Genomic DNA, 15751 nt, shown 5'->3' on the forward strand with positions numbered 1-15751 from the left:
TTTGGACGTGCATTTGGGACACCATAAAGTCTATTACCAATTGTTCAGAAGAAATTTCCTTTGACACTATAATTCTCCGATCTCAACACCCTTGTTTTACACAGTCTAACTGTCCTCCTAAACTCATTGATGCAATGTTTGTGACTGCCCTTATGCACATCTTGAAAAATTGGAAGTCCTCTTCATTACTAAACTATACCTTCTGGTGGAATTCTTTGAGCATGTATCATAAATTTGAATCATATGCTTATGAAAAGAAAAATATAATTCGACTTTCCAAAAATTTGATACAATGTAAATCACCCTGGAAATTCCTGGACTCGTATGTTAAATCTATTTCATAGACACTCCTCTCTTCTTCTTCTTCTTCCTCTTCTTTTTCTTCCTTCAATTTCTCTTTCCTCTTATCTTTCCTTTTACTAATTTTTCATGAACAGTCCTAGTACTTTAGATCTTTTAAAACGATTCAATTCTACATTGCACAATGTAACTGAATATTAGTTATACTAAATGTTTTGTTTTATATTTTGATACCATGTACTTGAACTGTTTCCTATATTTTTCCAAAAAATCAATAAAAAATATTGAACTAAAAAAAAAAAAAAAAAAAGAGAAAAGTTTTCTTCAGACACAGAGGCGTATGAATTAACTTGCAAAATCTTTTTTAAACCTGGCCTTAGTGTGAAAAATACACAAAGGGGCTCATAATCGAAAGAGAAAAACGTCCAAAAACCAACCTAAGTCGGCACTTGGACGAACATTTCCCAAATACGTCCAAGTGCCGATAATGAAAATGGGGTTTGGACATATTTCTAAACGACCTAGGCCTTCATAGTGCCGCTGAACGACCAAAGCTAAATGGGGCGTTTCAGGAGGAGTGTCGAGGGCGGGAGTTGGGCAGGACGTGGGCCGGCTTAGACTTAGTCGTACAGCCCAGCACAGACAAAACTTGGACGTTGTGACTTAGACCATGTAAAACATGGTCTAAGTCACAAAAAACCATTTAAAGTCGCCAGATAAGCACTGCAAACACATAATACAGACCCCCACACACTACCCCAGTGATCACCGACCTCCCCCAAACCCATAAAAATCGTAATCACACCTTTAAAATTCAGCCTCCAGACCTGGAGACCTTACCTGGCAGCCTGGCACAGGAAAACCTAGTTGTCCTGCACAGAAGTGGCTTAAGCCGTCTTGGGGGTGGGTTAGGGACCAATGGAGAGGATGACCCATGCCCATAAGCCCCTGTAATCATTGCATTGATACTGAAACATGTGCACTCCCCTATACATCCCCAAAACCCTTTTGCACTGGCATATAAGTGGCTCCTGCAGCCATAAGGGCTATTGGGGTGGTAGATAAGTGGGTCTAGGGGATTCTGGAGGTGGTTTGGGGGGCTCACCATGATCAATAAGGGAACTGTAGTGAGAAGAAGACATGGCACCCTTTCTGTGAAGTTCACAGCAGTGCTCTGTAAGGTACCACACTATTTAGGTACCATGTCTGGGTGTTCAGTCCATCACTTTGCAGACCCCTCCCACATCCAACAGGGCTTATTCTAGGCGTTTTTGACTTGGACAAAAAGTTGAATGAAAATATGGTATAAAGATGGACGATTTAGCGACTTGGACGATCAGATTGGCAGGACGTATACTTAGACGATTTTCGAAACAAGAAAAATTTTGGATGTATTTTTCGAAAATGTGTCCTGGGCTGTTTTTTACTTTGGACAACTTGCGACTTAGACGAAAACTAACTTAGACGTTCCTTTCGATTATGCCCCTCTCTGTCTTCTGTCATTTTTGTGTATTTTCCTCACAAAAGCCTATTTGCAGAAATATTTGAAAATCTTGGTCCCTGGTTACAGTAAACTTTCCTGCTTACTCTGCTACATACAAAAAATTATTTAAAATTCATAATGATTTGCTGTGAAGCAAAGCAACTAATTATAAATTGAAAATCAGTATGTTAAAATGTATTCAGACCACAGTTTGCAAAAAAAGATAATTATATCACCATCTATTTTTTTTACGAGTTCCTAAGCAAAATCTCATTAATAAAAAATTAGCTACTCAACTTGTTTGCAAAAGGGTACAAACCCATAGGAAATCCTGAGTGGTGGCACATGAGCCTCCTAGAAACATAAGGAGTCCTTTTACTAAAGAGCACTAGCCTTTTTAGCGTGCGCTAAACGCTAACGCGTTCATTATAGTCTATGGACGCGTTAGCGTTTAGCATGCGCATAAACAGCTTTCGCACCTTAGTAAAAGGACCCCATAGGGACTTATACTGAGCCTATGAAGGTCAACATTTAAAAAATAACTGTCTGCCACAATCTTTATTTTGTTTTTTGTTTTTTTATTTATAAATTTAATACATTTACAATATCAAATGATATCAAAGAAAAAAGGTTTCTTAAACAAATTCTTACAACACTTCTATAATACATAACCAAACAATCCTTTTCAAGCCCACTATATTGGGGAGACACACTTGCTTTTTTATAACATAACATAATAAAAAGGAAAATAAAGAAATGGGTTGAATTTGAATGAATCCTAATCATTCCCTACTATGTAGGACTCTGACATCCACCAATTTCTCAGAACATTGAATCATTATAAGGGAAAATGTCTTATTTCTGTTCACGCGCTAACAAAAATTGTTGTAACTGAATGGGATCCCAAAAGACATATTCAATGTCTTGTATTTTAACAAGACATTTACAAGGAAATTTTAAATAGAAAGATGCCTCAAGAGCTAATACTCTTGTTCTTAATTTCAGAAATTCTTTTCTTCTTAATTGAGTAGCTCTTGAGACATCCGGAAAAATACTAACCAAATCTCCACAAAATTTGGTTAGTCTATTTTTAAAGTAAAGTTTCATTATCAACATTTTATCTGTCTCACTCATGCAAGTTATCACCATGGTAGACCTACTCTGGATAACATCCTGAGTATCTTCTAGAAACTCTGTCAAATTTATTTCGTCTGTTAACAGTTGGTCTACCTCCTGGTCGGCTCTCTTTTTCTTCTGAGGAATGTAATAACAATTATTAACTGGGAAGTTGTCCGCATTGGGTAATCCCAGTATTTCCTTAAAATATTTCCTTAACAATATTTCTGAAGATAACAAATGTGTCACTGGGAAATTAACCAAGCGTAAATTCCTCCCCCTATGCATATTTTCTAACATTTCAATTTTAGAATGTAACAACGTAGAGTCCTTAACTGCAGATACTGAGACAGCTTGCAATGTACTACTTTGAGTTTCAACCAATCCTAATCTTTTTTCTAAACAACCTAAATTTTGAGCCACAGAGTGTGAATAGTCCAATGTTTGTTTCATTGATTCTCTGAGAAACCCTTCAACTCTAGAAATACCTAACCACAAATCTTTAAGGGTAATATCTTGTTTTTCCACTGCCTGTGGTTGCTCATCTACTACACCTGTAAAATCAAGTGGTTTAGATATTTCAGTAAAAGCCAATTTATTTATCTGAGTAGATGGTACCATAAAACCAGTAGAAATAGTGGGAGTTATATTCTCACTAACACCAGATATTAGATGAAGAGGGGGGGTCCTTTCGAGGGGGCTCAATGATGCTCCAGATATGGGAGAGTTCGAATCAAGTATAGTTAGTGCTGGAGTTTCTATAGGAAATGTCAAATGTCTGTCCATAGGACCTGAAACAGCAGGTGTAGAACTCTTTGGTTTAACTTTCCTTTTACCCATAGTTGAAAAATTAAATTATACAACCTGGACTCCTAGACTCCCACTCTACAGCTCCACGTTGCTCCAAGGGGCTCCCAAGGGGCAGGACCTGCCCCTTAGGGCATGCCCCTTCGGCCACGCCCTGCGGCCGCAACCGCGGCAGCAGGCTGTTATTTAAAGGCAAAAGTCGAGGCAGGGAGGACGGACCCAGTGATGTCAGGAGTCGTCCTCCAATGTGCCTGTCCGAATCTGCTACAATGCACTAATGCTGCTACGGGCTACTCGGGGCAGCGTTAGAGTCTCCTCCTGCGTCCACAGTAATAGGCAAGTGTCCCCCCCGCCACAATCTTTATAACCAGATGTTCATCCCCAGTATCAAGAGGATAGCACTGAATGTCTCAATCTGTCCTCCTTTTTCTGGAGTCATATGGTAATCCTAGTTATTATCCCTCTACTACCCCCCCCCCCCCACCCCAAGAGTGGAGAAGTATCTTAGTGGTTAGAGCTTGGGTTAAGAACTAGGGAAGCCAAAGTTTAAAACTCCCCTATTCCACTGATATTTCCTGTGACCATTGCCCCAAGTACAAACTTAGGCTGTGAGCCCTCCAGGGACAGGGAAGTATCTCCCGTACAGAACATCATTCACTTTGAGCTCCTACTGAAAAACTATGAGCTAAATCCAAATAAATCAACTATATATATCCACCACCATTTTTGTGAAGAGATAATAATCTTTTTATTTATTCAATTTTCTATACCATTCTCCCAAGGCAGCTCAGAAAGATTTACAGTACATGGATTTATTCAGGTACTCGTGTATTTTTCCCTGTCTGTCCCAGTGGGTTCACAATCTATCTAATGTACCTGGAGTAATGGAGGGATTAGTGAGGCAAGATTCCCTTGGCTGAATCTATGCTGACTCTATGTTTGTCTATGGGCTCAGTAATTTTATTCTTTGTAATAGTTTTCACTATTTTTGCCCAGTACTGAAAACCAGCTTACCAGTCTGTAATTTCCTGGAACCCTTTTAAAATATTGGTGTTATATTGGCTACCCTCCAATCTTAAGATACTACAGATTACAGACCACTAACAGCAGATCATGTTTGAGTTCCTTGGTTACATACTTATCTACTTCCCAGTTTTTTGGCAATCCACCCAGCTTTTATTTGACCCTCCATCAATTGACCACCTTTCTACTTCCCTACTTTTTTCCTCTCTTTACTCCCCAATATTCATTATTCCGCCAATCTCTCATTTTGCTTTCTTCCAACCCACATCCTCTTTCTGCTCCTTCTCCCCATCCACAATGCTCTTCCTAAACAGGAAGAAGGATGAAGGACAGAGAAATAACATTCACACACATTTTTTCAGCCCTCACCGGCTGGAAGAGGAGGGACAGAGATCTAACACACACTCTCTCTCTCTCTCTCACTCGTTCACCATCTGAAAGGAGGAGAGCCAGATCTCTGTCTCTCTCTCACTAGCCTCACTGCTAGAGGGGGAAGGATGCAACTCACTCTCACATACTGTCTCTCTTCATACTCTCGCTCTCTTTCTCTCTTCCTCCCTGCCCTCACCAGCTGAAAGAGGAGGGACAGAGATCTAATTCATTCTGTCTCTCTCTCACTGGCCTCACTGAGGAGGAAGGATGTAACTCATTCTCACATACATCGAGGGCCATGTTCAAAAAGGACATCTAAGTCCTATTTGGATCTTTCCCGCAAGATGTCCAAATTTGGAGGTACAGAAATATGTTTTCGGAAGGCGAATTGCTAGATGTCCTGAAAAAAAATTTTTTATTTGAAAATCACCTACTTGGATGTCTTGGCCAACAAGACGTCTAACTTTATACCACATTTTCGATCACAGAAACATCCGAGTCCAAAACATCCAAACCCAGACCATTTGGACATGAGAGGGGCCAGCATTGAAATTGATTGGCCACACAGACATGCCAACAGAGCAGAGAGACACCTCAGAGGGGCACTGCTGTGAACTTTACATAAAATGTGACATAAAATATCACCATAACCCCCGCCAAAACCTACTATACACATCTGTCTACCACCCCAATAGTCCTTATGGCTACAGGTAGCAACTATATGGCATTAGAGTAGGGTTTTGATGGGCTCACACTTTCCACCATAAATGTAGTGGTTAGAGTGGCTTATGGGCCTGGGGCCTCCTCTCACTATGGTTCACTTGCCCATCCATCAGGTTACTTAAGACACCTGTGTGATGCTCTACTAGGCTTTCCCATACCAACTGCTGCTGTTCTAGAGACAAAAATTTACTGTTTCATTGAGATCTTTGTGGGGTGGGAGGGCATTGGTGACCACTGGAGAAGTTGGTGGGGGGAGGGTAATCACTTAATCTCTCCAGTAGTCATCTGGTAAGTTTGGGTGTCTTTGTGGCATTTAGACACCTCTGAAACAGGGCTAGCCCAAAACGTCTAAGTTCCATCTAGGATGTGCTGGGAAAGGTTTATCACCACAAGAAGTCCAAGTCTAACCCGCCCATAAAACACCTCCAAACACGCTCTATGGATACACAGCAGGCAAAACTCCTTGCCAGACGTCCAGAAAGTCAGCTATGTAAATCAGCACTTGGACGTCCCAGCAATTAGGACACCCAAGTGCTGACTTATGATGGTTTTTGGATATCTTTATTTTTTGATTATGAGCCTCAATATTGTCTCTCTTCACTCTTTCTCTCTCTCTATCACTAGCCACACTGGCTGGAGGAGGAAGGATGTAACTCACTCTCACTAGTTTCAAAAAACATAGACATCCAAAAGACAGCATAAACCGGCATTTAGATGTCAAAACATCCAAGTGAGCATTTTCAGAACTGGCTTTATACACTTTCCCCTCCGTATTTGTGAATTCCGTTATCTACAGATTCGCTTATTCGCGGTTTTAAACAAAAAAAAATGCATTTTCATTTTTCAGGCTATTTTAAGCCCTGTAAGCTCCCCCCTTAAGCCTTACCTGGTGGTCTAGCGGGTTTTCGGGTCAGGAGCGATTTTCCCACACTCCTGCCCCGTGCACATCGCTCACAGGAAATGGCTGCCTTGAGCTCCCGTTGTCTCTCGAGACTACGACGGGAGCTCAAGGCAGCCATTTCCTATGAGCAAATACAGATGGGGAAGTGTAGACATCTTTCTGGTAGTTTTTGTCTCCAGTGTGTCTAAATCTTAAGGGGGGGAGGGGTGTTAGAAACATATAAACATAGAATATGATGGCAGATAAGGCCCATAGCCCATCAGGTCTGCCCACTCTATTGACCCTCCCCCAGTCTACTATCCTAGGGATCCCACTCCAGGTGACAGGTTCCCTTGGCTTAACCCTCTAAGGGTTCCCACATGGGCATCCCATTTGCTCTTAAATTCTTGCACGCTGTTTGCGTCGATCACCTGCACCGGGAGCTCGTTCCAAGGATCAACCACTCTCTCTTGTAAGAGATGTATTTTGGGTGGGATTAGCACTTGGACGTTTTATAACAATGATCAAACATTTTACAAAATGTCCAGGGCACAATTTGGACATTTTGGGCTAGATCTGATTTTAAAATGAATAAGGGCCAAAAGGTACCCAAACTGACCAGATGACCACTTCAGGGATGAAAATAGGGCCCCCACACACTCCCCCAGTGGTCGCTAACCCCCCTCTCACCCACCAAAGTCCTGCATGAAATAGTACATGTCTGTCTCTATGACAGCTGTAGATACTATGACCATCCCTAGTACAGCTGTAAGCAGGTTTCTAGAGTAGTCTGGTGGGCAATGCAGTGGGACTGCAGAGAAGGGGGACCCAGGCCCATATGCCACCCTAACAAGTACACTTGTGGTAGAAAGTGTAAGCCCACCAGAACTCACCAAAACCCCACTGTTCTGCCATATAAGTGACACCTGCAGGCTTAATTGCTATTGGGGTAGTAGACAAGTGGGTACAGTGGGTTTGGGGAGAGTTTTGGAGGGGTTATGGTGAGATGTGTACCTGGCACCCTTAATGTGAAGTTCACAGCAATGCCCCACTGCTCTACTGGCATGTCTGTGTGGCCAGTCCATTAAAAATGCTGTGGCCTTCCTATATTATGCTAGAGGTCTCTTCCTATCTTGATTTTTAGAACTCTTTGATAGGCTGGTATCTTAATGCATTCTGCTTCATTTTTTTAATCAAGTTCCTTATATTCAACTTGATGTATTTTATCTGTTCCATGTATTACTTCTTTCCCTGCCATGCCAGTATTTTCTGCTTTATATTATAAATGCTTTCTTTCTTTATCGGTTTTTAAGTCCATTCTTCTAATTTGTATTTTATCTGTATCCCATGTATTAGCTCACCTTGTTGTAAACCGCCTAGAACTTTTTTGGTATGGCGGTATGTATAAGACTAAAATAATAATAATTATTATTATTATTATTACATGTAAATGGCTTGTTTTGGACATTTTTAATTTAGACATTTTTTGGATAATGGCAAAAAAAATCAGACATCTAGCTGGATAAAACACCTTGCTGGGACATTTACAACTTGCGGGTTCAAAAATTGATATTTTCTTCACTCGATTTTTGGACTTTTTCTCAAAATGTTAGAAGTTGGATGTAGACATTCTATTGAAAATACCTCTAATTGTCTCTTCACACTCTCTCTCTAACCTCACTGTGGACAGGGATGTAACTGACTCTCACACTTTCTCACTGATTAATTTTCAGGTCCCAACAGATGAGAGCCCTGTGACAGGAGCTGGGGGGGGGGGGGGCGTGGAAATGCACTGCCAACAGGAACATATTAACTATAAGGATATTTTCAGCATACTTTAACTGCATATCCATCTGAGTCCTTGCAAAAAGCCTAAGTGTATTTATTATGGTTTTATTGTGAGCTTTTATTACCTGATTTGCCATATACATATATATATTTAAGCTCAAAGACATGAACAAGATAAACTTGATAAAATAACAATTGCATAACATACATGAACTGACAGTCTCCCATTTCCTCCCAAACCTGAACCTCCCTCTCTCCTCTTCATGCCTTTAAACCCAAAAGTTTCAGCCTCTGCACATCTGAAACTGGGGGTGCAAGAGGAATACTGGGGTTCTACAGCTCTGCATTGTACTAATGCCTACAGGAGACAAGGATTGCATAATTTACACATGCTGCTCTCTTCCAGTTTGGCACAGCTGCCATCTCCAGATGGGATTCCACATCCATGGCCGTATGCCCAGCTGCTGCAGTGGGACTTCTGGCCAGATGTTCTTCCCACCACACCCTCCTTCCCATGCTTTTAGTTTCTATTTGCCTAGCTGTTTGGATTTCTTTGCCACCCCATTGTACTATGTTTCATTCCCACCTGTCATCCTTGTTTAAATTCCTTCCTGCTCACCCTTCTCTGTGTGTTTCCTTCTGCTCTCCGTTTTCTGCCTTATCTCTTCCTTTCTTCTATTCATCTACTTTTATATCTGTCTACTTTAACCCTTGTCTTTTGTCATTGCTTTCCTGAGACTTGTCATTGTAATAAACTGCAGCTGGGTAAATGATGGAGGGAAGGAGAAAAGCACCCCTGTGCAGATTTGGAAAGGGTACTATGCTTTATAATAGGGACAGGACCCCCTCACCCACCCACACAATGAAGTGGTTCTGCAGCCTTGCTATGGGAAGATTCTATAGTCTTCTGCTGGTAGGACCCTGACCCTGTATAAAATGACTATAGCTCTGTCACTGACTTTTATTTAAAAAAGAAAGAGCATGTGTATTTGTTTAAGCTTTCAGAGCAGTTGTCACAGTGCAGTCCTGATCCAGAAGGAGGTACAGAGCATTTTTTGTATATTCTGTGTTTTCTTCGCCACAGAGAAAGGAGAAAAACATTCTGTGCTTTTTGGGGATTTGTTTTAGTTGACGTCAACAAATTGTTCCAGTTATTTCAGCCAGCAAATTTCATTCTATTAGTTGCCCAGAAATATATATATATTTTTTGCCATTTTGTTTGAAAACTAAAAAGTGACACTCTTAAATATGATTGGGTGCTGAAAAGTTCTCATCCCGACCAAGAAGAGAAGACATGGATATGGTTCAATCAATGAGCTGAAACAATGTCATAAACATAAGAATTTCGTTTCTGCAAATTGGCACTTAAGGAGTAAGATAACACTCTTCTCAGCTATAGTGTCAAAATAATGCTCAGAATTTAGGAAGTTGGTTGGTTGGGCTGAGAACTTTTCAGCACCCCCTCTACTATAAGAGTGTACTTAAATCTGAAAGGCAAAAAGCAGAAGGGCCAGTCTACTTCCTTTTTTGTCTAAATCTCTACATATGTATAAGTATAGCCTGGCACTTTCTTCTTGTCCCTTTAGGGCAGGGGTGTCCAATGTCGGTCCTCGAGGGCCACAATCCAGTCGGGTTTTCAGGATTTCCCCAATGAATATGCATGAGATCTATGTGCATGCACTGCTTTCAATGCATATTCATTGGGGAAATCCTGAAAACTTGACTGGATTGCGGCCCTCGAGGACCGACATTGGACACCCCTGCTTTAGGGCTTCCAGGTCAATCAGAACCAGACACTGCTGGCATTATACTGTCAGGAGTCTTAAACGTGCCCCAAGTTGAACTTTTGCTTTCTTATTTTAAGTGCATTTCAGTTAGATGTACTTTGATGTAAGTTTAAGTAAACTGTACTTACAATATCTTTTTTTTTTTTTTTAAGTTCAACCCGGGCACGCAAAAGAAATATATTTCAAGAGAGGAATCAACTTGCCTATTGGAGAAAAGGATTTCTTCCTATCATGTGTGGCGTGTCCAAAAGCTAGCATGCCTGAAGTTCTTTCTCCGCGAGAACACGCATAAATATATTCGGAACAGAAACAAATAATTCGTACAATCAAAGCCACGCTTACCTCAGGCCGCTAACGCAACTTTTCCTCCGGGTGCAACGGACGTCCTCGCTGCCCCTGCTAGCCGCGAGCGCACCTTCCTCAGCTCTGCTCCTCAGACTCTGCGGCTTCCCACCAACCATCCTCCCCTCCCCTCCCCCCCTCAACGACGTCAGTTGCGAGCATATGCCACAGGTTCCCCGGCTCGGCGGAACTAAAGTGGCGCGTCCAGCAGGAGCCTCTCTCTAAGCTGCTCGCTGTGTCCCAACCTTCGCGCGGCTCCGAGTTCGGCAGTCGGAGGGCGTCGCTTCTTTTCTGGGACGTACCAGTGTCGTTGAAAAATGCAACCGGGGGGGGGGGAAACATGCACCGACGGACCAAAACAAAAACAGCAATTCAGTACAAAGGAAAGCCTGGGGTGGGAGGGGCCAATTCTGCAACTCGAACTTCTGTCCAGCGTGCAACGGACGCTCGGAAAAGTCAGCTTCTCTTTTCCGTTGCACCACGTTGAGGTCCGTGTTTTACCCCTTCCCCGAGGACGTATCCTCGCTTCCGTCTCTTCAGCTGGGGAAGGGCAGAGAGGAATCTGGGCTCCTTCTAATTATTCCATAAGCACCTGAAAACTGGGCTCTTCACAAAATTGCAATGTTCTCTTCCCCCCTGGACTCAACATCCAACCCCCCTCCTTCCTTTATTAAACTCTTGTAAACCATGCCGAGCTCTATAATTATGGAGAGGATACGGTATAAGTTTAGTTTAGGAAGACTGAGAGGTGGCCGCTTGGTTCATATAATGAGAGAAAGAGAGTAGAGACCACCGAGAAATGCAGAGAGAATATCTGACCCAGCCGCTGCCTGGACTAATGCAGGCAGTCAGTAAAGGGTCCCCTACTGTGAGACTCTGGTCATCATGAGGGCCCCGGTATCCCAGTTACCCTAGGCTGAGCAACTTTGTCACAGGCAATCTAGTCCCAGATTGGTATAGGCTGATTTAGGTACTTTTTATGATTTCTTTTTAAGAGAAAGAGAAGTTCAGGGATTGTGAGAAGAGATTTTGCTCCCATGTGGTAGCAGAACAGTTCCACCATGGCACAACTCACTTTTTATACCTATTGCAATCACAGTGTTAAATCTGCATAAATATAATTTCTGTTTCGTTTTATGTGAAATACTCAGACCCACAACCATGATGGTTAAAATAAAACCAAACCGCTGGGATCATCATAGTATTCCACCATCCCGACCGCCTAAAAGAGATATATCCACCACACGTGCAAATCTTATAAGAATTCAAGCCATATTCTAGCATTGCCACGTTCATTGGGGACCAGCTGACCGCCAAAGAAAAAAACACAGATAAGCTTTATTATTTTTGTTTTTATTATTTGTTTAGTGATAAGATTTGCACATACGGTGGATATATCTTGTTTAGGCGCTCAGGACAGTGGAATACTATGATGGTCCCAGTGGCAATACCAGTTTGGTTTTATTTTTTGTTCATAATTTTTTATTAATTTTTTGTTTAAACATTCAACACCACAACAGCAAACATTAAGACAACAGCAGAACCAAGGATTCCTCAAATCAAGAACCTACAGGGTAAAGTCCAATAATATCAAATCAGAACCATGGTCCAACCCATGCGGAGTTCCACAAGGATCACCTCTTATCACCTACGCTCTTCAACCTCTTTATTTCCTCCTTTGGAGCCACTTTAGATAACTTAAATGTTACATCCTTCAGCCGCAGACGACATCACCATACTCCTCCTCTTTGACCCATCAGAGCTCACCACTACAGCAAAACTGGAAATAACCCTAGATGCAGTGGAAAAATGGATGGTAGACCACAAACTGAAACTAAACTCGGGAAAAACAAAATTCCTTCTGCTCGAAAAGGCCAAAACTCCCACCATTACAGAACTGAAGATTAAAAACACCAAATACTCAAGACAGCCCGAACTCAAACTCCTAGGAGTAACGATAGACAGATGCTGCACAATGCAGTCCCAAATCAATAAAACATCCCAGAAAGCTTTTTTAATTATGAGAAATCTACGTAAAATAAGAAAATTCTTCGACCCAGCACAATTCAGGCTAATTGTCCAATCCCTAGTCTTAGGTCTACTGGACTATTGCAATTCCCTCTACCTTGTCCTGCCAACATGATAAAACAACTTCAGATTATACAAAACACTGCCCTCAGACTGATCTACTCCCTGAGAAAATATGATCATATTACAACTGCCTTCCTAGACTCTCACTGGCTACCTATGCAAGCACAAATTCAATTCAAATTCTACTGTCTATTATTCAAAGCATTAAACGGCTCCGCCCCCCCCTCCCCTATCTAAACAACCGCCTAAACCAGATCCTCACCTCAAGACAAAGAAGAACTCCGAACCCTTTTGCCTTCCCTCCACTCAAGGGCACTCAGCACAAAAAGATGTTTGATAACCTTCTGGAGACGCAAGCAGCAAAACTTAACCACGGGCGACTTCAAAACTTTTCAAAAAGAAATCAAAACCCTACTTTTCAAAAAATTTATCCAGATATCTTAACCCAACCCTTCCCCCTCCTCCTAGATAAATTCTCCCTCAAAACCTCCACTTAAATAATCTCTTCCTCCCCAAAACACCAACCAAGTATTCAGATCCCTGAAATGTAACGTAATCTTATTTGTACTCTAACTGTAATCTATTTGTTATATCACACAATAACATACAGTCAATTTAATATCCAATTTGCAAGTTCTTCCGGAATTAATCCAGGTACCTCTCCTCCCTTGTAACCAAAAAAAAACAACAACAACAAAACTCAAAACTATTGTAACTTCACTGGAAATGTCCAGTTAGCTCTTTTGTAATCCGCCTTGAACTGCAAGGTATAGGCGGAATAGAAGTCCCTAATGTAATGTAATGTAACCAGATAGGTCTTCCATGTTAGTCCTTCACGAAGACCTAAAAGATCCAAGCCCCTCACCAAAGACACCCCCCTCCAAAAAAAAACAACTTGGTTTTATTGTAACCATCACGGTTGCAGGTCTGAGTATTTCGCATGAAACAAACAAACAAAAAAAATTATATTTATGCAAATTTAACACTGTGATTACAATAGGTATGTTGATTAGTATTTCAGTGATATAGTTGAATTTCCCCAATACTTTGTTAATACTGGTACTATCGCAACTCACTTTTTGCCAATATAACAGCAATAGCGAAACTTGAGAGTTGGGGGTAGACATAGGTTTGTTTACACCCCTACCCCCAAGCCAAGGGTGTTTGGTTGCCTTGTATTTTCTCACAAAGCCCATGATTGGCTTCCCATCTGATGGAGAAATCTAATGTTAGAGCCACAAATAGGGGACAAGATGCTGCATGCCTGTTCCTCTACCCTTGCTTTCTCTTTAAGGGACTTCCTGTTTAGCTAGGATTAGTGAAAAGGAGGGCAAGTATACTCTCTCTCAAGACCCAAGCACTCTTTTCTTCTGCTTCCACTGCTACACCCAAGTTGGAGAAGGACTGAGGGCCGGATTCTCTAATGGGTGTGGTATGACTGGCTGCTGTCACGGCCGTTAATGTAACAATTTCAAAAAGATGAGTCATTCTTGAAAAACCACACATGCAAATGAGGTTCATGGAGGGTTGCTAAATTTACATGAGTCGCGATCAGCACATGTGCAGAATACACCACGGAAAGAGGCAAAAATGTGCACATATGCCAGGAAAAGCAACAACAAAGTGGCAACCCCGGTAAGAGGAATGCCCACTCCCTCCCACCACCAGCGATCCCTGATACCCCCAGCAGGAGGGATGCCCACTCCCACCACCAGTGATCCCTGGCATCCCTGGTAGGAGGGATGCCCACTCCCTCACACCACCAGTGATCCCTGGCACCTCCAGCAGAAGGGATGCCCACTCCCACCACCAGCGATCCCTAACAACCCTGGCAGGAGGGATGACCACTCTCTCCTTCCATCAGTGATCCCTGACACTCCCGGCAGGAGGGATGACCATTCCCACCCACCAGTGATCCCTGACATCCGCAGCAGGACGGATGCCCACCACCAGTGATCCCTGGCAACCCTGGCAGGAGGGATGCCCACTCCCTCCCACCACCAGTGATCCATGACACCCCTGACAAGAGGGATGCCCACCACGAGTGATCCCTGGCACCCGCAGCAGGAGGGATGCCCACTCCCACCACCAGTGATCCTTGCCATCCCCAGCAGGAGGATGCCCACCACCAGTGATCCCTGGCACCCTCGGCAGGATGGATGCCCACACCTTCCCACCACCAACGATTCCTGACACCCCTGGCAGGAAGGATGCCCACTCTCTCCCGCCATCAGTGAACCCTGGCATCCCCGGCAGGAGGGATGCCCACTCTCTCCCACCACCAGTGATCCCTGACACCCCCAGCATGAGGGATACCCACTCACACTAACAGTGATCCCTGCACCCCCGGCAGGAGGGATGCCCACTCCCTCCCACCACCAGTGATCTCTGACACAACTGGCAGGAGAGATGCCCACTCTCTCCTGCCATCAGTGATCCCTGATACTCCCGGAAGGAGGGATGCCCACTCCCTCCCACCACCAGTGATCCCTGACACCCCCAGCAGGAGGGATGCCCATTCCCACCCACCAGTGATCCCTGACATCCCCGGCAGGAGGGATGCCCACTCCCTCCCACCACCAGTGATCTCTGACACCCCCAGCAGGAGGGATGCCCACTCCCACCACCAGTGATCCCTGACACCCCCAGCAGGAGGGATGCCCACTTCTACCACCAGTGATCCCTGACACACCCAGTTGGAGGGATGCCCACTTCCTCCCATCGCCTGCGATCCTGGACACCCCCAACAACCCCACCCCCGGCTTTAAGAATCTAGCTCTGAGAGACAGAACAGGAGGAAAAGTGAAGTGTTAGGAAAGGAGTAGGTGGAAGAGTGGAGGAGGGCAATGGAGAAAAAGACAGAGATGGAGGCGAAATAGTGGAAGGTAGAAGGATGGGGAATGAAAAGTGAGCTAGAACATGAAGAGATAGGAGACAGGACAATGGAAAAGTGATAGAGAAGGAATTGGAGAGGTCTTTCAATAAGGAAGAGAAAGAATGAGGGAGACAGGAGACAAGGGGAGGAAAGCAGAAGGAGGA

General features: G+C 43.2%; 1 protein-coding gene across 2 annotated transcripts in view; it reads right to left on the reverse strand.

Annotated features, from left to right (window-relative positions):
- The window catches only part of ESR2 (estrogen receptor 2), a 143105-nt gene extending 131983 nt beyond the window's left edge, over positions 1-11122 (reverse strand). For both annotated transcript variants that reach the window (XR_004540192.1, XM_033953142.1), the window contains exon 1: positions 10622-11122. The gene's annotated coding sequence lies outside the window, so the exon portion shown is untranslated. The remainder of the gene's footprint in view (positions 1-10621) is intronic.
- Positions 11123-15751: the final 4629 nt, after the last annotated feature.

The sequence above is a fragment of the Geotrypetes seraphini genome, chromosome 7 (genome assembly GCF_902459505.1).
Source record: "Geotrypetes seraphini chromosome 7, aGeoSer1.1, whole genome shotgun sequence".
Lineage (NCBI taxonomy): Eukaryota > Metazoa > Chordata > Amphibia > Gymnophiona > Dermophiidae > Geotrypetes > Geotrypetes seraphini.